At 44.5% G+C, this 26,928-nt stretch overlaps 1 protein-coding gene across 12 annotated transcripts in view; it reads left to right on the forward strand.

The window, feature by feature from the left end:
* MSI2 (musashi RNA binding protein 2) overlaps positions 1 to 26,928 on the forward strand; it is a 501,147-nt gene that overhangs the window by 260,251 nt on the left and 213,968 nt on the right. The window lies entirely within an intron of this gene.

Raw genomic sequence — 26,928 nt, forward strand, 5'->3', positions numbered from 1 at the left:
CTCTTTCTCTCTCAGTTCTTTATCTGCAAAAAGGTAATGGTGATACCACATAGGATTGTTATGAGGATTAAATGAACTTGTGCATACCAAGTCTTTAGCATCCTACTGGAAACAGAGTTCATGCTTCATAATAGTTAGCTGCTGTTGCTGGTTTTTGACCCCCTGAGATGCAGGTTTGGCCTGTGGAGTTCCCTCTCTAGTCCTGTCCAGCAGTAGCCCTGCCAGTGAAAGGGCTCCTTCTTCATATACACACCACACACATGCGCTCCACAAACACACCACAGGGTCTTCCACCCGGGAGTGATACAAATTAAAAAGACCTTCCTGGGTCCTCACGATGAGATGAAAATTCAGTTTTCTGTCACCTCCAATGGGATGCACCTTGCGTTAAATTCAGCTACCCTGGTACTTCCAGTTTGTGGAATTGACCTCCCATTCACTCTGGCTTTGACGGAAAAAGTTATACTGATCCGGATTGAAAGAGAATTCCTTTTTTTTTTTATCCTAGGGGATGCCATCTGGGAAATCATCCTAATATCATTTAGCTGATGCTTGTTAATATTTATGTGTGTGTAAGATCTTTTCACATCCTCATTTAACTTTTCCTTCTTTTTCTTTTACCATGATTCCAATAAACTTGGTTTTCTGGCTTTTGAATTTATAGTAAATATTAAAGGGTGGAATGATGCTAATAAACTCAGTGCAAAGGAGGAGGGAGAAAAACCTATAAAAACAAAGCTTTCAGTGTTAAAAAACATCACCTTGTAGGACCATTTAATGCAGGGAAACATCCGTCCTTCTTCATTAGGTCCAGAAGGCATTGTCTACAGCCTTTGTTCCTTTGTTTATTGATTCTCTCTGTTGATCTTGATTATCTTCTGAATGCTAGGCACTGTGCTAGGAGCTAAGGGCATATCCAGTGAGTGAACAGGCAAGATCCCTGCCTACATGTAGCTTAAGTTTTAGATAGGATGGGGTGCCGGAGGGGAGTACCAGCCGAGAACAAGCAAGTAAACAGTAGGAATCATTACAAATTGTGTCAAAAAGAAAGTGAACAAGGAGCCAAGAGGAACCCATCATGGGTATACAAAAAAGGGAACCATAACTTACTGGAAAAAACTTAATTATGTCTAGCCTCTTTACCTCCACTAGATTATATATTCCACCAAGGAGGGGCTGGATCTGCAGTTACTCACCATGTAAGGTAGCACTAACACTGGCCCAGTGCCTGGGCTCTAGTAAGTGCTCAGTAAATAAGTGACAGAATGAATAAATCTGGATCGGACGAGTAGGGCTGTGTCAGGCTGTCACTGGAGAAAGATTTTCAAATGATAACATTATGATTTATCATTTTACACATTGTACTTTAAGAGAAGACATTGGATTATCTGGAATATTGTTTTATGTGGAACCCATTATTCCCTGTAGCCCAGAATAAGTGAGTTTTTCCTACCCTACAGTAAAAACTGAATAGCTACTGGAGATTAATAGCTAAGGGAGGGTCTCGACAGCGTGGAGCTCATCAGCAAGGAGCAGGGCTTGCATAGAGGGTAGACACACGTAGCTGCCCAGAGGAGGAAAGAGTAACAAAGGGGAAACCTCGTATATATGCTTTTCATCTTTAATCTTCTCGCCTGCTCTGCTTTCTGCCTTTGAGGCTAAGAAAAGCAGTGGGCCTGCTGAGTGTGAGGAGTCAGTCGAGTAGGGCCAGTGGTTGTTGGAAGCAAGTGGGAGAATTCACAAGTCTAAGCTAATAGATGCCATGGGTCTCCCTTCGGTCAGGGGACTAGGTGGGCGCTGAGGGGCAGATTCTTCTTCTTTCTTGCCATTTGTGATCAGCAGGCTGGGGAGTGAAGACAGGTCCAACCACATGAAGCCAAAGCACAAACATCTCTGTGGTCGAGGAACCAGGCTATGGGGCAGGAAGAACTTGTTTGTGGGTACATTTTTTCCTTCGAGAGAACGGAGGAAGGGACATTACTGACATTTATTGTCAGGCTCTTAGAAGTTGGCTGAATTATGTGTAAGTTAAACGATGATGAACTTTGGATTTAGGAAGAGCTGAATTCAAATCCAGATGCCACCACTTATGACCTTGGGCTGGCGACTTAAGTGTCCCAAGCCTCTGAGCCTGTCAAGTGAGAATAATACTTTCATTAATGGGGGTTGTAAGGATTAAAAGAAACAGGTTTGCCCAGTTGTCAGGCACTGGGTGCTCAGTGATAGTCTGCCCTCCGTACTTACCCTCTCTTGCTCTTACACATACACATAGTGTCTCTGAAGTCCCAAACTTCTGTCTTCCCCAGGTCACCTCTCTCCTGTAAACGCAGCACCTTAATCTGCACCGTGCACTTCTTATGTGCCAAATGGATGGTTGGGTTTTTAAGGGACTAGTCCTTAACCCCTCCCTGGCTCTGCTGCCTGTGTGCATAACCATCAGCTCTAAGACAAATTCTGAGCCACAGAAGTTCCGCATCTAAGATCCTGCTAGATTTAACCCAGCTGGAGCTTCTGGAGGGGGAGGCCAATGGGAAGATTTGGCTTTTTTTTTTTTCCTCTTATGCTAATGAAGTGAATATGGCAAAGAGTCACAATATTTTCTTTCCAAGCAAAGAAATATTGTAGTAGGAGAAACAGCATGCAGGGAAGCAAATGTGATCTTACTGGATTCTCTCAAGGGAGGAATAGGACAAATTGTCAGCTTCTGTTGAGAAGATAATGCTCTCAGTATGATAAATGCCAAGTTTCTATTGAAAACCACCATCTTAATGGTGGCAGCCCCGAGTACTCGGTGCACGCCTGGCAGCAGAGGCCGCCGGCACAGGAAAGCAGTTATTTATAGGGGGTTGGTTGTTTTGCAATGAGAAATCAGTGTAAAGCAAATGAGTCCGCGCATTAAAAGCGTTCTTTTAAGGCAACTTTATAGAGCTAACTGGAGAGCTCCAGCACAGCCGGCACTTAAAACACACCTATGGGGAAACTTCCACCCTCAATAAATATTTCTTGCATATGACTCAGATTAAAGGAGCACAGGGGCCTGGAAAGCAGCCTAAAATAATTTTCCCTCCCATAGGAAGCAGCCACTGTAATTCACTTGCAAGTATTTCTAAAGGCCCGTTCTGATAGAATTGCTGCCTTCTCATGGACTGGGATTTTTTGAATACTGTCTGTTTGGAACATCCCTTCTCGACAAGGTCATGTCTGGTCATGTTTTATTGAAGGCTTTTCCTTTGAAGAGCTTTTCAGTTGTAGTTGCCTTTTTGGGTGTGCTTTCTGCTGACTCCTTCTAGCTTCTTCAGTGTGGCTGGTTTGTCTCATGGGCTTGAGCCCTGGAAGACCCTCAGGTCAGGTCAGGGGTGGTTTCAGGACAGTGCATCCTACAGCTCTAAGGATGCTGGGCCATCAGGACCCTGGCTGGGTGGGGCACTGTGGGGGCACTCAAGGAGGAAAGAAAGCAGCCTCTCTCAGCTGTTGTTGTAAGGCCCTGAGGCTGTTACGTTTGTCCTGCGGTGCATCCATTCAGCTACCCAGTGTTTGAATTCCTGCTCGGAGTTAGGCACCTTCCGGGGACCACCGCTGTATCCTGAGGTGGGTGGGGCAAGTCTCCCTCTCTCCTTCCTCCACATGCCAACACCATTACTCTGACAGGACCCAAAATAAATGTCTGTCAAGCACTTTTTCCGATTCAACACTCAGGTTGGCCCTGTGACAAATGAAGATGCTACCTGCCTGCAGAGGCTGTCGTGAGGAATAAATGAGATAGCAGATTTGCACGGGGGCTGGCACGGAGGAGGGGCACAAACAGCAACCGCCACCCGCATCACCACCTGTGAGGATGGTCGGCGGGCTACTCGCTTCCCCCTCACTGTCGTCCTGTTTCCTGATGTCTCCACTCCTCAGCTGCCTTCCCATTGCAGGTGGGGAACCTGCCTCTCTCAGCCCTCGGACCCTGCCTGCACCCTCTTTGGAAAGAACCAAATGGAAATTGTCCATTTGAATAGTGACTTTGTCTTCACTGGGAGGGAGGAGAGCACAGCTCAGATTGGATACCTCCATTCTCCTTGCCCAAATGTGTTAGCTGCTGAGGATGTGTCCCAGGATTTTCAAGACTCTCCCCTTCTTGCCATGTTCAGAATTTTCTTTCTGAGATTGTACAACTCACCCCCACCCAGAAACTGCAGCCAGGTTCTTTAGTTGGTTTCTTTGTCTCTGGCAGGGATGGAGGACACTATCTTTTTGGTGCCCGAGAGCCTCAGGGGACATTGATTCTGCCCCATCGGTGCCTCCCAGCTGCATTTAACCTGGGCTCTGCCAGTGAGGGGGTCTGGCAGCCCTAGGGAATTGACAAAGATAACTCCTCAGATGCCCCTAGGACAAAATGACAGTTGAAGTCAGTGGTTTTCTGCTAAACCCATAACTTCTAATCACTGGAGTGGAAGTTTGTGTAGAGTTCCAAATCAAATGTGTTACTTCTAGATAGCTTTTTTTAAAAAAAGGAAACAAAAAGAAATCTCACTTATTTTTACGTGTTGGGTCCTCCCAGTCTCTAGGGATCATTGTCACACTCTCTCAGAAGTGGCACATTCGTACTCATGATCTCTTTCCTAGCACCATGTTCCTGTGAACCAGCGGTTGGCCAGCTTTGTCTAGAAAGGGCCAGATAACAAATATTTTCGACTCTTTGGGCCCGAACTATTCAGTCCAGCTGTTGTAGCATGAAACGAATGAGTGTTGCAGTGTTCCAATAAGACTTCGTTTACGAAGGCAGGCAATGGGCTGGATTTGGCCTGTGGGCTGTAATTGGCTGACACCTGCTATAAGCATTCCCAGCTTCCAGCTTCAGCCTCAGGAAAAAATGATTTCACCTCTCTGTGTACTGTGTGGAGTTTCAGGGTCAGCATAAACTTATTTGGGGGGTAGGTAGAATTGTTTGGAGTAATAGTCCTTTAATGTAGACATACATCAAAAAGAGGCATCAGAAAGTGTCTGATGCTATCCTTCTGTTCCATTTGGAAAACTCATAGCAAGTAGCTGCAAATAGGAGGTTGACCGGAGAGAATAGAGCAGATCTAAGACCTTGCCAGTGGCTCCAGGGATGTCGCTGTGGACGGGCGAGGGTCAATCCTGTGGTCTGACTTCTTCTTGGGCCACATGGTTCTGCTGCTCGGTGACAGGTGCCCTGCTGGGCTGTGGGACCCACAAGCTAGAGGGACTCTCTCCCCATGAATGGTGTGGAAAGGCTTGCCTGCCATTCAGGCCCCACTTGTCCGGCCACATTCCTGAACCTGGAAGGCCAAGGCAGAAACTTTCTTGCAGCTTCATACAGAGGCTTCTTACTCTGATCACTCATACCTGGGAGCTCAGAATTTGCTAAAAGTCATTTTTCTAAAAGTAGAGGAAATTGGATTCACATAGATTAATTTGAACTTCTCAGAGCTTTAAAAACCCAATAACATTGATGTGTTGTGGAAATTAACACGTGGGAATTTTTATTTAAAACCTTTTTTGAAATTTCAGCTAAACATTCTAAACACTGAACACACTAAAAACAGCTATATATTTGTACTTGAAAAGCTCAATTTGATGCAAGCTGCTTATTTCTCCATTGTGATCACATGAGCTGAGGTTCTTGGTATGAAATGTAATTTACACAAATTAGTCCAAGGCAGGTAGAGTGTGAAATTAAATTGATGCCTTGATTTCTGTATTCTTTAGTAAGTGGTTCTTTGAAAATTTGTCATTTCTGTCCTAGGAACTTTGAAATGTGATTTTGTTTTTGACAGCGTAAAGAAATTCTTATTGGTTAAGGATATGAAACGACCTTAATCACAGGCTAAAGAGACATGTTTCATTTTGTTTCATGGCTAAATATTAGAGTAAGTCCAAATTGGGCTACCAGTGGACATAGAAAAGTTAGGACTTAACATGTCTATTAAATTTTTCAACTATTTGGAACAAACCGTTTAATTCCTTTGGCTGTAACTAGAACAGTTTGGGTCTTTTAGTTGTGTAGACCTGGAAGGGGCTCAAAACGGAAGCTCGAAAGTCCCATTGTGACCTTGGTCAATTCTGTTGTCAATATCTGGCATAATTGTGTCAGAAGCCACACTAAGAGTGAGACAAGTATGGGGTGTCCTGGTTCAATGTTGATAATCCAAGAGGAATGAGAACTACCACATGTTCATCAGAAATAATCCCCATGGCCAGCTGAGGGACCACATTAGCACATTCTAGCAAAGGCAGAGATGATTTTACTTGACCTTGTCAGCAGAAAGTCAGCCCACCAGGACTGAACCCATCTGCTGGGTCTCCTGGTAGCTCTGTTGACAAACCTCAGCTAAAAAGGAGGCAGTTTGCATGTCCAGGGTCTAGGATGTCTGCATTTGCATTTTATCGCTGTCTTTCTGCTAGCCCACCTCTCAGCAAGGAAAGCCTGGGTCAGCCATGCCGGCTTTGGAGTGAATCATTTCTGCCAAATAACTAGTGGCTGATGTTCGGAAAGCTGAGAAAAATGAATTATGGGCTCTCATGATTTTTATTTATCCATGGTGGCATGGGTGGTATTTATCTCTCTCGTTCCCACTCTCCCCCCTTTCAGAGCCTTTGTCTCCATCTGAGTCAGCATGACATGGTTTGAAAATTGCCTGTTTGCCTTTTAATGATGATTAATGTCCATAGCCATGTTTCAAATTTAGGATCTCTTAGAGTCTTGGAGATCGTTACCCAGAGCAACCCGGTGGGGGAGTTGATCTCGCAGCACTCTTTACTTCTCGAGCCTGAATTACATTCTCCTAAACTTCTCCAGCTTCCTTCCTGCATGATGCAGACTCTCCTTGGAGCTTTGGCGCAAGGAGCTGAGTTGCAGGGCATCGGAGGGTCCATCTGGCAAGCGTGTCCTACCCTCTTGGCCAGTTTGTTTTAGTGCGTCGCTGTGGAGTGCTGAAAGGGTCACTTCTTCTCGCCCCTTTCTCCCTCCCCCCAAATCAGGGGAGGCCAGTGAGGAGTTTAATTTCCCCAACAGCAGGTGCCTGTCATCTATCTGAAGATAGTTGCCAACATCTGGTACCATTGCCTCCGCAAACGCAGTAACAAGGCGGCCTGCAGTTCAATCGCAGAGCGAGCATCGCCACTTTAATGATAACAAGCTGTTGGCTTCCCCTCTGAGATGAATCCATCTCACAGATGTTTGTCTAGTTTTGGCAATCGTATCGCACTATAGCTTTGGTGATTATGCTCAACTGGAGACTATTACAATAAAAGAAGTTTGAACTTGTTCCATTTTTACATCCCACCCTCTTCTCCCCTGTACTGAGGTATAATTTATATCAATGGCTGTAATATTGGTTCCATTACTGAGGCCTCTTTATTTTTTATTATGTTGGTGGTGCTGCAGCTTATAGCCTGGCTTCCTCCACAGGTTAATGTGTTTTAGCTATGTTGCTGCTGCTAATGTCCTCACTTACTGGCCCTGTGTCAGTCCTTCTCACCCTCTTTTGAAGTGCATGTTGACGCTGAGAGGCCATGAGATTACTTTGACGTAATATCTCTGGCTGTAGATAGTTGTGGCTCATGTGTATATGGAGTGAATGAACGTGGGTCATGGGGGAGTTTGGTGCATGCACAGGACCGTGAGTAGATCAGAAGGAGAGGTTGTCATGAAGGTAACAAGAAGAGAGAAGGCCTGAACCCTCTAGAATGTCATTGGACTTTCTTTCCCTACCCCCTCCTCCCCATTCACTCTTATCCTTTCTCCTCCCTTAAAAGGTGCAATATACTTATATTAAAGTAAAACAAATCAGAACCATACCTTGGGAAAATGGCATATAGAGACAAACATCACAATACTCAGTATTTTGGGCCTTACTGTTACATAGGGGTTTAATATTTAATAATGTTTAATACTACACATCTTTACTGTTAAAGGTTTATATGTAAAAATTAGGAGAAACTATCAACCCATTCAGGTCATGTTCAGTGATAATAAATACTAGGTACTTTTGCCAGCAACTGTCACTGATTGGGTGTCTGCTGTATGCAGTCACTGTGCTGATGCCTTTATTGATATCTGGATATGTAAATGATAGCCCTGCAAGCAGGTGTTTTTATCCTTCTGTCACCGATGAGGAAGGTGAGGCTCAGGGACATGAAGGCACCTTGTCTATGGCACACAGTACCCAGAGGAAGAGGGAGACCTCAGATCAGGGTGGTTGAGCTCCAAACCCAGGCTCATCCTTGGGTCATCACTGGCACTACTAAACGGCCTGAATTGATGTCATGGAAAAATCTACCCATCCGAGATGTGGTGCATTATATAAATCCATACAAGACAAATCACCATCATCACTTGACATTTACGCCTTTTTTTTTTTTCATTTTAATTTGGATATTACTTTGTGAAGATTAGGAGACGTAATTTTGGCATGGTGTTATTTTTGGAAGTGCATTTTGGAATGGGTGAGTCAGCCTGAGTGTAGATGTGTCATTGGTGGCAGCACACCACGTGTTCCTTTCCTTGGCCCAGAAATAGATATTGGTCTCTGTGCTGGTGACACATCAGGGGCTTTGGACAATTGCACTGGGCTCTTGAGTAGGAACTTTCTGCAGGAGGCCGAGGGAGCTGCTGCATCCTGGCCTGGAACAGGATGCTGTTCTGCAGAAAGTTCTTCTAGTGTGTGGGTTTGAGTCCTATAGGGAGAAAGAAGATATTGCCTGAAAAATTAAAATAGAATGATCTCTTGAGATGCATGTCAAAATAAAAACAATAAGGCGGCTTGTGAAGAATATTGACTCTCAGTAATGGCTAAGAATGAAGCCTAAAATCTAGCAGATTATTGAAGATTTCAGGACAGTGTCTTTGCCCCCAGAGTTAGGTTTAAGTTATATGCTTTTCACCTGAACCATACAAGGAGACTTTTTTAGAGTCTTTTATTGTGAAATATAGCATATATAGAAAATAAGAAAAAGAGAAAGCAATAATTTTCAAAGTACACTCCAGCAAGCTGCTACAGAACAGATTTCAAAGTTTGTTATGGGCTACCATTCAGCAGTTTCAGGTTTTTTCTTCTAGCCGCTCCAAAATACTAGAGGCTAAAAGAAATATCAGTATAGTGATTCAGGAGTCATACTGATTTGTTAAATCCTATTTTCTCTGTTATAACTCCCCCTTCTCCTTTAAACCTTCTCCCACTGCCCTTTCCTACCTTTTCATGTTGAAAAGAGGTGTTAATAATACAGACTAGGGAGATGAAACTAGTTGATATTCTTGGAGAGGCTGACCCCTCTGGAGGTGATGGGTTTCAGGAAAGTAAACTTAGCACATGAGACTTTCTTAGAGCCCTAGGTGTTCGTTAGGATTAACAGGAATGATATTGGTTGGGGTTTGGCAAACTGTGGCAATTAGCAAAATCTAGTGAAGCTTGCATAAGAGTAGCCTCTGTAATAGCTCTCTACTCTGTTTGAACTCTCTTAGTCTGGAAGGCATTATTTATCCCACATGGCAGGGCCAGGCTCATCCCTGGGAGCCATACCCCACATTGTCAGGGAGACTTTCATCCCTAAATGTCATGTCTCACGTAGCAGGGAGAGTAATGATTTTCCATGAAGAGTTGACTTAGAGAGAGGCCACATCTGATCAACTAAAGAGGTTTCCTGGAAGCAACTCTTAGACATAAATAATACTCTTAGCTTCTCCACTATACAGAAATAAGTTTCCTAAGGGCAAGCTTCAAAATCAAGGGGTTGGCCTATTTTCCTGGGAGTCCCTAATGCTTGAGAGGGTACCCGGGGTTTCCCAAATGGGAAGGTTTAACAGTTCCATATTTTTCCTCCAGTTCCTCTCCCAATACCATTTAATATCAGCTCACCAGAGACTGGGATATCTCCGGGTGTTAACATTAAGCAGTATAGAATTACAAGACCTCGTTCCACTCTGGGCTCCATGTGTTTGGGTTGTTTAAATGAGCTGTCCAGATAGGTTGATTTAGATTGTGTGCTACAGAAAATTTAGGTTATAGACACAATAAACCTCTATGCCTTTGGTCTCATACAGTAGGTGATGCTCTAGAGTACATACGCTATCATCTTTTGTCCTGTATTCTGATTTACCTTAGTCCCAACCAGATCACAGCTTTGTTTTTTATCTCTAATTGAAGACCTGATTTCCTTTTGGTTACTTTAAATGGCACTGTATGTAGCAGTGCTGACTTTCAGAGCTGCAGAACTCCAGCTCTGAATCTTAGGTGTTACAGAATTACTTAAAGTTGGAACTTTATAGCATATAGCTCATTGGCTCAGAATCTAGAAATACACTTACCAGCAGATACACATATAGCTCATTGGCTGGGAATCTAGAAATACACTTACCAGCTTATACACATATAGCTCAGGGTCTCAGAATCTAGAAATATACTTACAACTTTGGTATAAGTATGACTGCTATAAGAGCTTACAATAGTCTCCAATTTTCTACTAAGTATTTTCTGAAAGAGACTATAGCATATTTATTCTTTTGTTTCTGGCTTATTTTGCACAACAAATTATCCCCAAAGTTTATTCAGTTCATTGCATGTCTCATGACATCCTTCCTTTTTGTAGCCACACCATATTCCATCATATAAATGTATTTCAGTTCGCCATTCTGCTTCTCAGTCATTCTGTCCTTCAGCCTCCTCCATCCATTGGGCATCATGGATAATGTCCAAAATAAACAAACCATGTCTTACAGTGTTCTCACTTGGTTGTATAGTCAGCAGCACTGTTAATGTTAGACAATTTTCATTGCTCCAAATAGACAAAGAACCAATAAACACAGCGTCACCAAATATCAATTCAAAACCTTCTGTAATCTCTTGTCCCTACCCCCCAATGATTTACTCTGGCATTTCTGTGGTACTGTTGTCGTCTTCCTGTTAGATATTGGCCATAGCATGCAAAATTAGTTTTCCCCCTATACCCTTCTGTTATTGACTCTTTGTGCAAGATCAAACCTTTGAAAGAGTTCATATGAGAACTTATTTATAATTATAGAGTTAATTAGTGGGATACATGACACTATGCATCCCCTTTCAACTGTATCATCTTCAATATGGTGATGTTATTTACGACTCCACTAATTAGCTATCATCACTTCTGTCCATTTGCTTACATTTAAGTTCTACTTCATTGGGTAGCCTTTTCCCTATCTCTAGCTCCTGTGTACCTGTAGGTCCCCTATATTCTACAATGTAAACTTTTGAAATTACCTTTACCAGAGTCATAATAGCAGAATCACACAGTATCTGTCCTTTTGTGTCTGACTTATTTCACTCAGCATTGTGTCCTCAAGGTTCATCCATGTTGTCATATGCTTTGGGACTTCATTTCGTCTTATTACTATATAATATTCCATTGTATGTATAAACCACTTTTTTTTTTAAATCTGTTCATCTATTGATGGGCCCTTGGATTATTTCCATCTTTTGGCAATTGTGAAAAGTGCCGCTATGAAGATCAGTGTGCAAATGTCTGTTCGTGTCACTGCCCTCAGCTCTTCTGGGTAAATACCAAGTTTTGGTATTGTTGGGTCATAGGGCAAGTTGATATTTAGTTTTCTGAGGAACTGCCACAGCAGCTGCACCATTATACATTCCCACCAGCAGTGAATTAGTGTTTCAGTTTCTCCACACCCTCTCTAACACTTGTAGTTTTCTGTCTATCCATTTGTATTTATTTGCTCTTCGGAAAAATATCTATTCATATCCTTTGCCCATTTTATAATTGGGTTGTTTATTCTTTTGTTGTTGAGTTGTGTCATTTCTTTCTCTTTTTTTTTGTATGCTTTATGGCGGGGTCACATTTCATTCTTTTTTCCATGTGAGTATCCCGTTATCGTACCATCATTTGTTGAATTTTTGTTTTGGTTGGTTTTTTGTTTGTCTGTTTGCTTAGGTGATTTTTTTTTGCTTTTTTGGGGGGGAAGTGCATGGGCTGGAAATCAAATCCGGTCTCCTGCATGGGAGGCAAGAATTCTACCTCTGAACTTCCCTCACACTCCTCTGTATCATTTCTTTACGTATATAGGATATCAAACCTTTATTCAATATATGGTTTCCAAATATTTTCTCCCATCGAGTTGGCAGCCTCTTCATCACAAGGTGATTTTAAAAGCCCCACACAGGTATTTAGAGACCTACCAGTGGCCCATGCCACCTGGGGACAGCATGGACCGTTTGTGGGCTTTGGCTCTCCCTTCTGTATAAAGTAGGACTAAATGACATTTTGGGTCCACTGTGGCCCTAGATTTGGCTGGGACCACCACCTGATTTTCCACTATTAAAGTGTCTGTTTCATGAGTGACTCTTAGGAGTTTCCTTCTGTGTCCTAACTAAGATACCAAGTTGCCCAAAGTTGTTTGAAATGAAGCAGTATTTACCATCTGGGGATAGCCTGTTGATTTGGTGTCTTCTCTTCCTCAGCTTCCCTTCTTCAGCACAGATCTTCCAGTCCAGCAGTCAGATATAAATTTCCATGCCCCCCAAGTGTTCTGCGTCAGGGTTCTCATCCTCTCCAGACTGGCCCTCCACACCAAATTAGTTGTTCCTTTGTGAGGCCTGGGCCAAACCACCAAAATACAGCAAAAACATGTGGTGCGGCTTTCCCCAGTTTTTCTCTCATGGTAGTTACAATATTATTAAAAATCCATTAAATTTTAATGTATCCTATAAAATATGTGCTCTTGTAAAAGCAAGCGCAGATAATTATTTCTGATGAATAAACCAAGAGGACAAGTTTGTATGAAGTTCATGCTGCAGCATTCAATTTTTATTGTATACATCTCCTGCAGGGGCAATCATTGTGATGTTCCAGCTGGTTATGTCGAGGGCCAGTCCTCCTTGGAGAGCCTTCGGGCAACGTGATCCCTGATCTAGCCGGCAGGTTCCCAGCACTCCTTATTGCAGAGAAAGAACGAGCCATGTGTTGTAGCCGTCTTCTAAGCTCTTCAAACCAAGGAATGAAGGACTCAGCGACTCAGGAGAACAGCACCGTCCTTCCAGTACTCTTAAGGGGATGAAGATCAAAACCGGACATAGGTTTGAAGTTCTTCTCCCCGATGGCTCTGTGCCACCTGAGCTTTGCTTCTGGGGAGCATTTGCTTCCTACACCGGGAGTGATAATTTTATCTGCTTTGGGGTTTGGCTCAGAGGAGCCTGTGCTTGCAATAGAGTCACTGACCTGTAGGTCCCTTATTTTCCTTTCCTCCTTTCCTGAGGATCCCTTGAAAACTGTTTTAATAGCTCTGGAAGTTGGAACACAGAGCCGCCCCCTGGAGTCCCTGAGCTTTAGAACCTCAGGCATCACTGCGAGTGTTTAGGGTGGTGCCTGGTGTAATTTTCTGAGGTCTCCCCTTGCCCTGCGGATGGAAGTGCCTCTCATGCCCTGGGGGTGGGCAGCAGCGGCTCCCTTTCTTGGAGGGGATGTGGCTTAGAGCCAAAGGGGAGGAGCTCGGTCCTGCTGACTGACCCGGGATTTATTTAAGGCTGTACCAGAGAACTGACACCTGATCTGCTTTGCAAGTTTATGAGACCCATCCCAGGCAAGGTTAGTCATCCAGCAGGGTCTGGCTCTGCAGAGGTGGGGGCATGATTCCGGAAGCATTTTTAAATGGTTTGAAATTACGGGCTTGTACAAACCTCTCTTGCAAGGGATTTGCATTATCCTCCCATTCCGGCTCACTCAGCATCCCAGAAAAAGAAAGGCAAGGGTTGTAGTTGGGTTTCATGGAGGTATTCTAGAATATTCCAGAACTCAAGCTGGTAATCAGCTGCTGAAGTCATGGAAGGAAGTGCAATACTCTGCATAGACTTGGGTGATCCGTAGGTGAAGGATGGTTCTTAATTTTTAAGTATTATGATTTTTTTTGAAGACTTAGGGAAAAAAATCATAGAAATAAAGTACTAAGAGTTCACCTCATATTTCATCTCACTGAGATAACCTGTAGTAACATTTTGGGGCAGCTTTCCAGAGGTCTATTTGCATGTACCAAAACATGGTTGTTTCCGCTTTTATATAAGCTGGATTGTGTGTTCTTTACAGAACTACCTTTTCCACTCAGCACCGTGTCTGAGACACCCTTGTGCCCTGTGTGATCATACTTGTGCCTCCATTGTTCTGTGATGTTGATGTGCGTGATTGACTTCCTCAGACCCTTCACTAGGAGTGTTTTGTTTCTTGGTATTTTCGTTGTGAAGTGTTGGAATGATACTGTCGTCCCTCCTGGGCCTGCGTTTCTTTCCTGCTCACACTATACTTCTGACCCAGCAATTTCATTTCTAAGAATTTACACTAAGGAGATAATACATTTTACCATTTGCTTTTTATTGCCAAACTGCCCCCGCAGGGTGATGGTGTCATTTACACATCCACCACTGAAAGGTGGTGTAAGTCTCATCCTGAGCCTTGACCTTGAAATTTTGTACCAAAGTTTTTCAAAAATTTTCATTCCTCTGAAATTTGTCATTTGAGGCCTTTTTTTTTTTCTTCCGATATTGAAGACTGAAGGGCCCATTTTACTTTGACTTCCAAATGTATTACACTGTCTGTTCCCTGATGATCCCGAAGCCTTGGATTATTTTGGCCACAATACGTAGAGAAGAGTTTCAGGGTAGACCTGGCGTTAAGTTTTTGTCTCAGATTATCATCTTGAAACAGAAATGGTGGCAGAGCAAATGTTTTCAAGTGGTGATTTTCAGTGGATTTTTAATCATTGTCCCTTTAACTCTAGCCATGTACCAGTTTTGTCCTAGCGAGGATGTTCCTGAACAAAAATAGTAACTTTTTACCTTCGTACGATGTATTTGTCAATTACTTACCACCTTGTAAAATGCATTACTATTATTTAAAGTTTGCATTGCTCCTTTAAGAGAAAGGTTCAGCTCCTTACCTGTTTACCTGTTTACCTTTTTCCTCCTGGGTGGGTCGGGACTGCAGACTGCTCCTATGTGCGCCCGCTGCAGCCTTGCGCCCTAGATGCACACTGGGCACTTCATGACTTTTCACCAGTCACAAAGTTTTAGCATCGGAAGGTCTCTGAGAGGTGGAGGAGTCCCCCCTGGATGTGTTTCTGCTCTTTTGCTCATTTTAATTTGCCAGTTCTTTCACTCAATAGGTAGTAGTTGAGAGCTTATCACATACCAGGGGCTGAGGTTATGGCACTGTGACAGTCACCCAGCCCTCGTGGGGGCTACAGGCTAAGCACTGGGGGCAAACAGTGACCAAGTTTCAGGGAGTGTCCAGTGTCCCCTGGCAGGCATGGGGGGCTCGGGGCCGCAATTCTAGCCCTCTGTAGAGGGCACACTCTCTGCATTTCTCTTCTCCTGTTACCTTTTACATCTGCGTTTGATAAAAACCTTCTACCGAGAAAGGATTAGAGCTCGCAGAACCCTTATTTCAATAGACTTCTACATTCGTCAGCCTGGGAGTGAAGGTTTGAGTTAAGCAAGGCCTGGTGAGGGAGTGTTTGGGGAAGGGATTATGAGAAAGCAAACTCTTTCCATTTGACAGGAAAGCAAGCAGAGCCAGGTGCCCCTAGGATGAGTACTTCTGAATTCCAAAATCATTGCTTCCATAGCTGTCCCAGGGCTGATGCCAGGATCATGTGAATGATGTTGTCCGATTGCTTGGAAAGATTCAGAGTTGTTGAGAGAAGCTCATCACTTCTTTTGGGAGGGACTGGCAGGAGCTAAGGCAGCAATGGGTGTGAGAACTTTACTGGCTGTGAGGAAACCAGGCCTGCTGGACTAGCGGGTGTGCTCAGGGGACCCCGCTACCCTCCAGCCCTGAGTAAAAGGCCTAAGTGCCACATTCCCTATCCTGTGTTTCTAAGGATTAAGTGAGGCAGCATATGTGAAGCACCAGACATAAATCAAGGGCTCGTAAATGTTATGATTTCATTAATCATTAATACATTGAATTAAAAAGGTTGTTTAGTACAACTTGCCCATCTAATCCATATGGGAATCTCCTCTGCAGTTTATCTGACAAATTTGATTTGTTAGGAAACTCATCTTTCCAAAACATCAACTTCCATTTTTGACCGGTTTTTAGTGGTTTAAGGAAGAGTTTTCCGAGAGGAAAAATCTGCCTCTCTCCTTCTTGGTGAGTACACAGTTCCTTGTTTTGGCTTTTTGAGCCTCACAGTGAAACAACTTGGCCCCCTTCCCATATAATATATTTTCTACAGTTCTTTGAAATCTTTCAGTAGTTCTCAAATCTGTGCATCAGAATTACCTAATCACTTTTGAAAAATACAAATTCATGAGCCCATCCGTCTCTGGGGATTGAGTGGGCCTGGGCATCTATTTTTTTTTTTCTTAAACTTTTTTATTGTATAGTGTAGCGTGTATACAAAGCAAAGAAAGAAAAAAGTAGTAGCACTCTTCAAAAAGTAGTTCCAGGGCAGATCCCAGACTTTGTCATAAGCTGCCATACTGGGCATCTGTTTTTAAGAGTCCCAGTGTGCCCTGAAGTTAGGAACCATTGCTTACCTGTCTTCATATGTAAAATGAGGGTAATCACTCTTCTAGGGGCAACGGGAGTTGAAGTAGCAAAAGCTCAGTCTTAAACCAAGGTCTTTTAAGCTCAGATTTCATGTTTTGTGTAGTTTATCATGAAACTTAATTATATAAGCACAGTTATGAGCCTGCCTCCTACCACCACGCTGTTGTTTCTTTTCCAAGGTGAATGACCCCAGTTTTGCTTCAGTTCTTTCCTACTCTATGGCTTGAAGTGCCCTCTACTCTTCTGGGTGACAACACATCTGCCACTCAGTATTTATACTTATATGAATCAATATTTGTGCATTCAATGCTAGGCATTAGGAATCAAGAGTGTCCAGAAGAGACAATTCAGAAACTAAACACAATGCTTTAGACACAGTCCTTGTCCTTAAGGCCGTCAAGATCTTCCCCAGAACATCTGGTCTTCCTTAAGTGGGGAGCATATCCTTCCTGGAGCTGAAAGGTGGCCTCAGGCTGACCAGGGCAGACCATACAGACCTGGCTTCCTGTGGCTGGGACCTTCTGGGTGGCGCTTTCCTTTTGGTGTTCTGCATTAGCCCTGCATTTCAGCCTGGTCCTACACAGCACTAAATTATGCAGCCTTGCTCTAAGATCAATGGGAAAGAGGCTAGCCCTGATTTTGGAAGCTTTTTGGTTTTTAATGTGCCTAAGAGATTAAATTCAATAGTTTTTTTGTTTGTTTGTTTTTGCCTTGCCAATGAGAGAAAGAAAAGCTGATCATGTGCTGTGTCGGATGCTGGGAAAGCCATTTTCATGGGGCATTCTTTGTACTGAGCATCCAGTGACTCTTGCTACTGTTGTCCTTCCCGGCTGGACGTTTTTGTGGCTTCCGTCCACTCCTCTGGCATCCTGGGAGGCTACGATGAAGTGACGACCATCTGTTAGGGAGCAGATAGCAAGGACATCTGCAGCCCATTGAAGGTTGGCCTGGATGACAAGCAAGAGCTTTTCATACCCTTCGTGCTCAGACTCCCCTCTTCCCACTCCTGCTTTGGCTTCTGGTTGGGAGAGTGGTAACTAATGGAGCTGTGTTCCTTCTAAGACAGAACACCAAGACGGTGAACCCCCCTGGTAATTCATATTCATCAAAAAAGTTTTTTTAATGTAAATATAGCTAAGCAGAGGGAAGGATTTTTGGTCTCATCGTTGAGAGCTAGCCACAGTGAGCATTTTGGTGTGTGTCCTTCAAGACTTGTGTTCTGTGCATTCACTCTGTAGTTGTCATATTGTTGATGAACGTGGATGCTGGAGGCAAGCAAGCCTGGCTGCCAGTTCTTGGTCCCATCACTTACAACCATGTGACTTTGGGCAAGTTAATTTATCCGTAAAATGGCGATGTAATAGGCTTGAGATTGGGAACCTTAAAGGAGATAAGTGCATGTAAGTCCTCATTAGAGGACCTCACACACAGTGAACGCTCAGTGCAGTGCTAATTTAAATCACACATGCATTATTATAAGAATGGGATTCTCTCCATTGTCCTGAGGTCATCAGTAGATGGCCATGAATTAAATTATCTACACATTTGCCCATTATAAGAAATTCTATTGCCATTAAAGAAAACTTACCCCAGAGTTAACGTGATGCACGTTTAATGGTAAACACCATCATTTTGCTGCACAGTAATTAGGCATGAATGGCAAACAATTAACATCAGTGATTATAATTAATTAATATTGCTTTTAAATATTTTTCCAGCCATATCCAAGCTCTCGTTCTTTCTTCTCATGTGGTTCTCCAGTGGTGGTGATGACAGGGTGCAGGTGTACATCTTGAGGGCAGGGGTGGTGGGGTCTACTTCGTACCCCAAGATCTGGCACATTGGAGCTCAAGGTCTGTTAAGGAATCAGGGACAAGAGTCTATTTGTTCATTCACTCACTCACAAGTCATCTTCATCTAAGACATGCACCCCTAAAGGCAATGGTCTTGTTTTGTATTGGATTTATTTTTATTGTTCCTGCTCTTTACCCCTTGTCTTCCAAGGTGAGAGACCCTGGCTGTCCTCAACAGCTTCTGCCTATCTGTCTGCTCCTCAAGACTAATGGTCTCTGAACACACACTTGCTGTCTTTCCCTGGCATGTGTGCTGTGGCCATCCTCTCACCCAAGGATGACTGTGCCATGCTGGGGAAGGTGGAAGAAGTGGGGTGAGGCCACACTGGTGGTTAGTGGACGGCATCAGAGCATAGGACAGGAGGGGACTCTGGTTCTCTGGCCTCAATGGTAAAGGGGGCTTAGCTATTTAGAGGGTCCAGATTGGCTGTCCAGTTCACATTCTTGTCCCGACTTTGGCCTTCGTTATGATTTTAAGACCATGGAAAAGGCTCCTCCAAGAACCGCCAGCACAATAATTTAATTTGTTCTGCCTTTGTCTGCAAAGCCTTTAATTGGAAACATGCCTTTCATTCCCCTATTTGAGATAAAAGGTCCACAGTTGTTGAAACCCACTCAACTTCAAAGGGTAATTGAAAGCAGCTCCCTCCTCTGCCAGTAAACTGGAGGGTGGAAAGCTGGGAGACCCCATAAGAGATGTCACCACCAAGGAGATGGAGATTCAGCCAATCCCAGCATGTCACCCATGGCTGCCCCGGAGTTACATAACCTCCATTCCTTATCTCACCTATGTTGGAACTCACACTCTGAGGTCAGACAGACTTGGATTCAAATCTGGCACTTATGGGACCTTGGGCAAATTACTTAATTCCTCAGAGCTCAGTAGCCTTCCTTTGAAAAATGAGGATAATAATCCCTTACGCTCCAGGGTGGTGGGCAAGCATAGAAAAAAGAATGTATACAAAATCTCTGTCTCAGCTCCTGGTATGTAGTAGATGCTCAGTAAATACTAATTTCTTGTCAAGCCCTCCAGGGTGTTGGGTGGGGTATTTTAGCATGCCAGATACCTGCTACCTTCATGGAAAATTCTAGCTAAGCTTGGATCATTTGGAGAGGAGGGGTTTTGTCCTTTTGCCCATTAGAATTGCTCTCCTTGATACTATGTTGACTGACCACTTTTAGTTAACGAAAGATTAAGCATCCAAGCTCCAAGAGACATTTAAAGTTGTCCACCCTGTTTTCCACTGGACCGTGTCCCTGTCTTTAGGCATCCTACAGCTGCAGAGCTTCAGTTTCTAATCACCTTTTGTCCCGAGCAGGCCCAGGGTAGGTGCCCTGCTGACCAATGGCCATCTCCAGTCAGGTAAGAAGGGGAAAATATTTTCATGTGTAAACTGCAGTAATTTATTTCTTCCTAATTGGTTTGAGTCCTTTTCACCGTTCTTTCATTGTGACCCCCCCCCACTGTGAAGAATAAATCCCTTCAGAAACAGCCTTTAGATGATGGGTCCAGGCTTGTGGGCTGGGAACCCAGGCTGCACTTTAAGGATCCGCCCTTTCTTCCCTCCTGACTCCCAGACAGGCCCCTTCTGCATGCAGACATCAGAGCCCTGGGGTTCCAGATGTCCAGCATGTGGGTTGTGGGCTGGTACCAGCTACATGGGCCTCAGTTGGCAGATGTTAGGTGGGTCACGGATAGAATCACCAAGGGATCTACTCTAGTACCAGTATTGTGAGTTGACTGCATGTTCCTTTGAATTTGCAAATAGCTGTAGGGGCAGGAGGCCAGGCGTGGCGGTTTAGTGGCCAGATCTGTTGTACCAGAGCAGTGTGGCACGTGCGTCCATATGCACCCTTCCATTCAGGCTACTGGGAGGCCAGAGGTACCTTTGGCCCAAGAGGAAGGATCTCTCTGCCACCCTGGACCAGTTTGTCAGCGCTCAGTCGCCTGTCTCCCTCCTGGGCCTGGCATACTCCTTCTCTGACCTCCCCTCTGCCCTATGGAGGACTTGATTGCAGAGTAAAGAGAATGGACCCACCGGTCAGGGTGGTTCTCATTCTGGTTCTGTGAGGAGCAAACACTCACTTGTGGGGAGGCTGAGAGAGACCCAGCTTTTTCTCTGCTCCTAGTAGCACCCAGCTGCACCCGGGTGAATTTATCAGCTAATTCCGTACATGTGGCCTTCCCTTGGGACGCAGCCTCTGCTGGGCACTTGGCTGGACGATGAAATATGGAAAGAAGGCTTCCTTCAACCAGCGTTTATGACTCACCATGTCTCTTGCAGCCCACACATTTCCACTAAGCCAAGCGTTTCTCCCCTCAACATGTTCAGTCTTTAATTGTAACTATTAATCACACCGAGCTGTGTCGCACTTCATAACCCTTCCATTAAATATTAAGATTTTTGAAAAAATTGAGCCTTCTTAATTGAATTATTGAATTACTGGGCACTTACTGTGGCTCTAGTGGATAAGTGTAGGATTTTAGTGTCGGAAGGGATCTTAGTTTCCTCATCTGTGACGTAAAGGTTTGTGATGCCCAAAGGAGCACCAAGGCTTGCTTAGGGTTGGTGGCCGTGATGAGACTTGAACCTGTGGCTCCTCTTCCCATGCTTTCCCCTGCTTCCCCTACTGCTTCCTTGTGTAAGAGGCTCTGTTCCTGGGTGTACAGCCATTCTCAGATTTCTGCTGTTTGCATTTTTCTGCTTCTTCCCAGCATCATTCATTTCCAGAGTTGGGTTTAGAGGGAGACACACATCTGGTCATTTGAAGGGCTACTCCTGTGTCTGTAATAATGTAGTCTGACCTTGGGCCTTGTCCTTGACCTTGGCTTCTTCTCTAGACATGTCATCCCTACGGTGCCTTCATGCTCATGGTCTCAGCCACCATCCCTCTCCCTCTACAGTTTCTACCTGCAGTCTGGGCCTCCCCCAGCCAGTGTCCCTTGCCTATCCCCACCCTCACTGCTGGACATCCCCATTTGAATGTTCTAGGCTCATCTCATGTTTCACCTGCTTCAGACTGAACTCACCAACTCCAGACTCCAGTCTCATCTTCAGCCCTGAGTTCCCGTGTGGTAGAACAGTCATGGTACTAACTGCTCTTCCTAACTTATTCCTTGAGACTTATTTTTACCTGCTAAGTGGCTCCCACGTTCACCTTGCCTGCTGCCCTATCCCAAGCCAGGCAGAATTGTTTCCTAATGACACTCATGTTCCTTCCTGCTCTGATCTGTCTTGCCCTCTACCACCAGACTTGTCTTCCTTAAACCCTGTTCTTCCTGGACAGTCCTCTGTTCCCCAACTTGCAGCAGCTCTCCATTTCCTTCCACAGCAAATCTACATTCTTCTCTACTCAGCGCATGTGGGTGAGCCCTCCCTTTGTACCAAGCTCTGTGATCAGTGCTGCCACCTTCCTTTAAGAAGAGAATTTGAGAGCTGCACTGGGTTGACGAGGAAATGGAGACTCACATGCTTTAGGTCGCTTCTCTAAGGTGGCATGCTGAGTTGGTGGGGAAAAACGGTGCTTTGAAACCAGATCTCTGTACACAGCCATCCACCCCTGTCTGGCCTTCGTGGATTTCTCTGATGTGGCCCCTCTCTGTGAAGTCGTAACCTGATGATTCCCCAGCATCTGTCTTCTCAGTTGACTGGTCCTCAAGAAGCACCTCTCCTTCACATTCACAGGTCATGCTATTCAGAACTTCTGTCCTCTGCTTATGCTGCTTTTTTGGCCTTCTTCTCCTCTCCCAACACATTTTTATTGGTTGCCTCCTATATGACAGTGCCTGGAGGATATAAGATGGGAAAAGTTCTTGCTTTCAGTAGAGGATTGAGGGGAAGGCACTCAGGTGGTAAGTAAATAAATAGCACAATTACCAGGTAGTGACTATTGCTATAAACAAAATAATATCAGATAGTATAAGAGAGAGTGTTCTTTAAATGAAGTAGTTGGGGAAGACTTCTCTCAGAAGCTGGCATTGTTAAGACCTGTATGAAAGAAGGAGCCAGCTCGGAGTAAATCTAGGAGATCATTTCTGACAGAGGGAATGAGCAGGCCCTGTGGCAGGACTGATCAGAAGGAAGGCAAGTGTGATAGAGTCTGGTGAGTGAGGGAAGAGGCAGAGAGGTTACCTGTGCCTTTATGAGCCATGGAAAGCAGTTTGAATTTTGTTCAAAGTGCCATGGAAAGCCTTTGAAAGGCGGGCAGATGACATGATCGGAGTTTTTAAACTGTTCTGTGGCGACTGGATAGTGGGGATTTGGGGTCAGCAAAGGTGATCTGACCTTAATGCCCCAGTTCAATTCCTTTGTCTTATACTCCTAATCCACTGTCCTCCCCTGAGCTACTCTTGCCCGTAATACAATTTGCTCACCATTTAATTAGAAAATCATTTCCTTGTGCTAAACACGGAAGGGCCTAAAACACTGGGCTGTTTCATATAAGCTTCTTTGGAATGCCTCACAGTTCTTAGTGATAGATTAATTGTTCTTCAGATGGTACTGAGTAATGGATTCATATTTATTTGGACTTGTCCAAGGTATAAGCAGTGGACACATCCCTCCTAAAAAGATCTTCATCTGTCCAGCAACTGCCATACTCATTTGGTATCCAACTTTTGACAGGAGAAGACACTGGGAATATTAGCTCCATTTACATATGGGAGACAAGCTCTGATTGTTATGAGAGCCCAGGTCTGCTGGACCATGAAACCCATGTTGACTTCCCTACACCATGGTGCTACAAATGGAAGCTTGGCCCTTGGAATGAATGCATGACTGAAAAATCTGTTGCTGTGTGCTGATGCTATAAAAATCAGGAAAGCTCCTAATAGATTGTGGAGGCAGGCCTGACTCTGCAGTGCAGTGGATAGGAGCTTTAGATTGAGATAGACTTAAGATCTAATCCTGGTGTAGCTGCCTATGGGCATGTGATCTTGGACAAGCCACTTGCCCTCATTGAGTCTCAGGATGCTGATCTCTAGGATGGGAAGAATAATAAAGTAACTATTACTGGGATATGATGATTACATGAAAGAATGCACGGAAGGGGCTCGGTACAGGTTGTAGCACAGAACATGCACTCAGTAAATACTTCCTGTTTATGACAGGAATGGAAACAGATTGTAGAAGAGGGAGGAATGTATATTCACAAATATCTGAGGGGAAAACTGTCATACACGTGTTCTGGACATTAAGTTCTATGAAAAGTATTAACAAAAGAAAGCCAATGCCCAGACCCAGATTTATTGAAGAGAAAGAGGGCCAGTGTAGTCCTTGCTCTGTTAAGAAGTGTTTTGGCAGACATGGGGAATGGAATTGGAGAGATTCAGGAGACCAGGGACAGAGGGTTTCCTGGGTCTAGGCAACCCTACCTAACGGGGGAAGCCAAGGGGTAAGAGGATACAAAATGGGAAGTCGGGTCCTAGGTTGTATATGGAAGTGAAAGATTACTAATTGCCATGGGTTCCGATAAAACTATTCCTCTGAGTATGACAAATATGAATCATAACATCATAATAGTTTTAAAAGTGGAAGGCCTAGGAGAGCATCTAGTCCCGCCAAGGTCAGATAAGGTTATTTTGCAAAGAAGAGTGCTGACAGTGCTCAGGTTTTAGAAGAAAACATTTCCCCTGCCCTTTTTTGTCCCCTCCTCCTGGGTTGCTTCCAACAATTGCTGTTCCTCACCTTGAGGGGTATTTGCGACTCAGATTCAAGGGCATCGGGGACACTTGCAGCTTGCAGCCTTGTGTGTGCAGTGTCGATGCAGCCTCGAGGTTGAGCCGAGACACTGATGTCGTGGGCAAAGTGTCTGTTTAATATCAGTAGGCATATTTCTGATCTTCCTGCAGAGAATGGAATTTTGGAGAGGAGGCTTTTGAATCTCATCCCTACATCAATTGTGGTATCTATTTTTAGAGCAATGACTTTACTTTTGGACTTTTTCCCCCCATTCTAACCCATTTCTTCATTTATTTTTTCATGTTGTATGTATTTTCCATAAGACACCTCAAATCCCTTTTGGAACAAAGTATTTTAGAAATAAATAAATGAAATCTCTTGGCTTTTGCTCACTGGTCGTCAAAGAGATGTTCTCATGAGCCAGACCTCTTTGGTACCAATGACGAACTTAGGTCAGGTCAAAACTCAAATTCCACATCAGGAAGGGGCTTGGCACTGAGCCTCTTGGGTGGGACTGCCTGGAGATTGTGTGGTAGGCTGGAACTGTATGGGGAAAGCATGCATGAAGGATTGGAGAGAGGAGGAGAACTCGATTTTCAGTGGGTGGCCCTGTAGAACTTCCATGTTCGTTACAATACAGCTTTTCCTTAAGCTTTTGACCTTGGCTCTGTATTTCCTTTGGTGTGGGGTAGGGATGTGTTTTTTTCTGGCTTCTGAACCTGGTGAAATAAGGAGACAAAACCAGACAAAAAGGAGAAGTAGTAGGAAAGTAAACAGGAGAATCCTGCAGTTCACATTGTGTGTCCCCTGCATCTGGTGTGGACCAAACAATTCTCAAAAAAGCCCAACCAGAACCAAGTGAGGGTCCTGTTTCTAGTAGCCTGCTGTTAAGATTTTCTTTTTTCTTCTTATTTATTCAATATATATTTATTGAGTGCTGGACATTGTGGAGGAGGCAGCCATGGTCTGCCTGGTCTAGTAGGGGAGACTGACAAACCAGTTGTCCCACATACATGCATGCAAACACACGCATGTGCACACATACACGCAAGCATTTATGTATAATTGCAAATTGTTATGTTTGCTTTGAAGGGAAAGCCAAGTGTGCTCTATGAGAAGGAGAAAGGGATCTGATTTAGATGGGGTGCTTGTGGAAGTACTCTCTGAGGATGTTCAGCTTTCATTTCATTTCTTCGCAGCAGCCTCTTCCTCCCCTGCATTCTCCAGTAAAGGTAGTTTGGGGGCAGGCAGCATGGCTTGAGTGGGTTGCCCAGGTGGTGATGTGCTAGGGAGAGGAGGGTTTAGTGAAGGAAGGAATGGGCTCTCCACAGCCAACTTGCCACTCTCCAGCTGGGCCACCTGTCCCAAACGGCCGGGTCCCAGGGGGTGGGGGGGTGGGGGAGCAGCCCTCCTGGTGGTGCAGTAACAGTGCCATTTCTAAGAAGGGGCTGACCGCAGAGATAAGACCACAGTGACAAAGGGGCCATAAATTGTTACCTGTGCCCTTCAGTTACCCTCCCTTCCTATATCCCCTCCTTTCTGAGCCTGTGGGGTTGGATTTAGCAACAGGGTTTCTGCTCGTGGGCTAGAGCTAAAAGCTGCCTTTCTGATGGCTGGGCATAATCACTGAGATGCAGAGCCCTGATAGCAGGAATCAATTTAATTTCTGTTGCTCTGTGACAAGGAGCAGGGGAGCAGGAAGGTCAGGACTATTTTGAAAGCCACAGTTCAGTTAAAACAAAACGCTCCTCCCAAGGAGTTAAAAAAAAAAAAAAAACCCACCATGTTTTAGGAAGAAAAAAATGGAAATGACTTGAGATGATGGGTTTTAATCAGAGGAGCAGGGAGACAGGGTAAGTAAACACCACGGAAAGGCCTGTGGAGTCTGGAACTGGTGCCTGAGACTTGTAGCTGTTCCCTTAGGAAAAATTGCCTTCTGTGTCCATGTGCTTGAATCACTCAGGCCCTGCTGAAGTAGCGGGTCCTGTCATTAGGTGTCCATTTCCCGAGACACGTTTTCAGGGCACCGTTCTCTGTCCTGCTGTCTAGGCTGCTGGGGGAAGGTCTTGGCTTTTCTGGCAACTTACGGTTGCTCTGATCAAGTCTGTGTGATTCATGGAATTGCTACAAATTTGGAGGCTGAGAGGCCTTTGTAGATATGGGTGAAGATTTGTACTCAGCCTGGATTGCAGAGCTGTCTGGTCAAACCAGAGCCCTGCCTGACTTGGAGACCTTGGAGGGGCCTGCAGAAGCCCCTTTTTGATGGATGATAGAAATTAGCTATTTTGGGGGAAAGAGTTGGGCCACCCCAAGCCTTTCCTTAGACATGATAGAGACCTATTTTGAGGTGACTTTGATTCATCATGCTTTGGTGAGGGTGGCAGTGTGCAGGTCCTGCGCCAGGTACGGGGGAGACAGTCTTGTCCTAAGGAGTTCACAGCACGGCAGGAGGCTCAGACTTTGTACCATTTCTTAAGAATTTGATAAGTGGGGTGGTGCGACCGTGGCTCAGCAGGTAGAATTCTCCCCTGCCATTCCAGAGACCCAGGTTCGATTCCCAGTGCCTGCCCATGCAAAAAAAAAAAAAATTTTTTTTTGATAAGTGAATACATACAGAAGTCTTAGGGGAGGGCCCAAAGTCGAGGTTGGCGTATGAGGGCCAGAGGGAGAAGTTAAAGCAATGAAAACAAAAGTGAAGGGTTAGTGCCCAGCTAGTAAGGGATCCTAGCCTGCCCGATGCCCTGGCATATAAACGTCAGTCATCTGTCAATGTTGAGACGGTAAATGTGGTGTAATGAAGATAACTGGATGACTGGGTACATGCCTGCCTCCCCTAATTAGGACCACACCGTAAACACGTG

The sequence above is a fragment of the Tamandua tetradactyla genome, chromosome 6 (assembly GCF_023851605.1).
Source record: "Tamandua tetradactyla isolate mTamTet1 chromosome 6, mTamTet1.pri, whole genome shotgun sequence".
In the NCBI taxonomy this organism is placed as follows: Eukaryota; Metazoa; Chordata; class Mammalia; order Pilosa; family Myrmecophagidae; genus Tamandua; species Tamandua tetradactyla.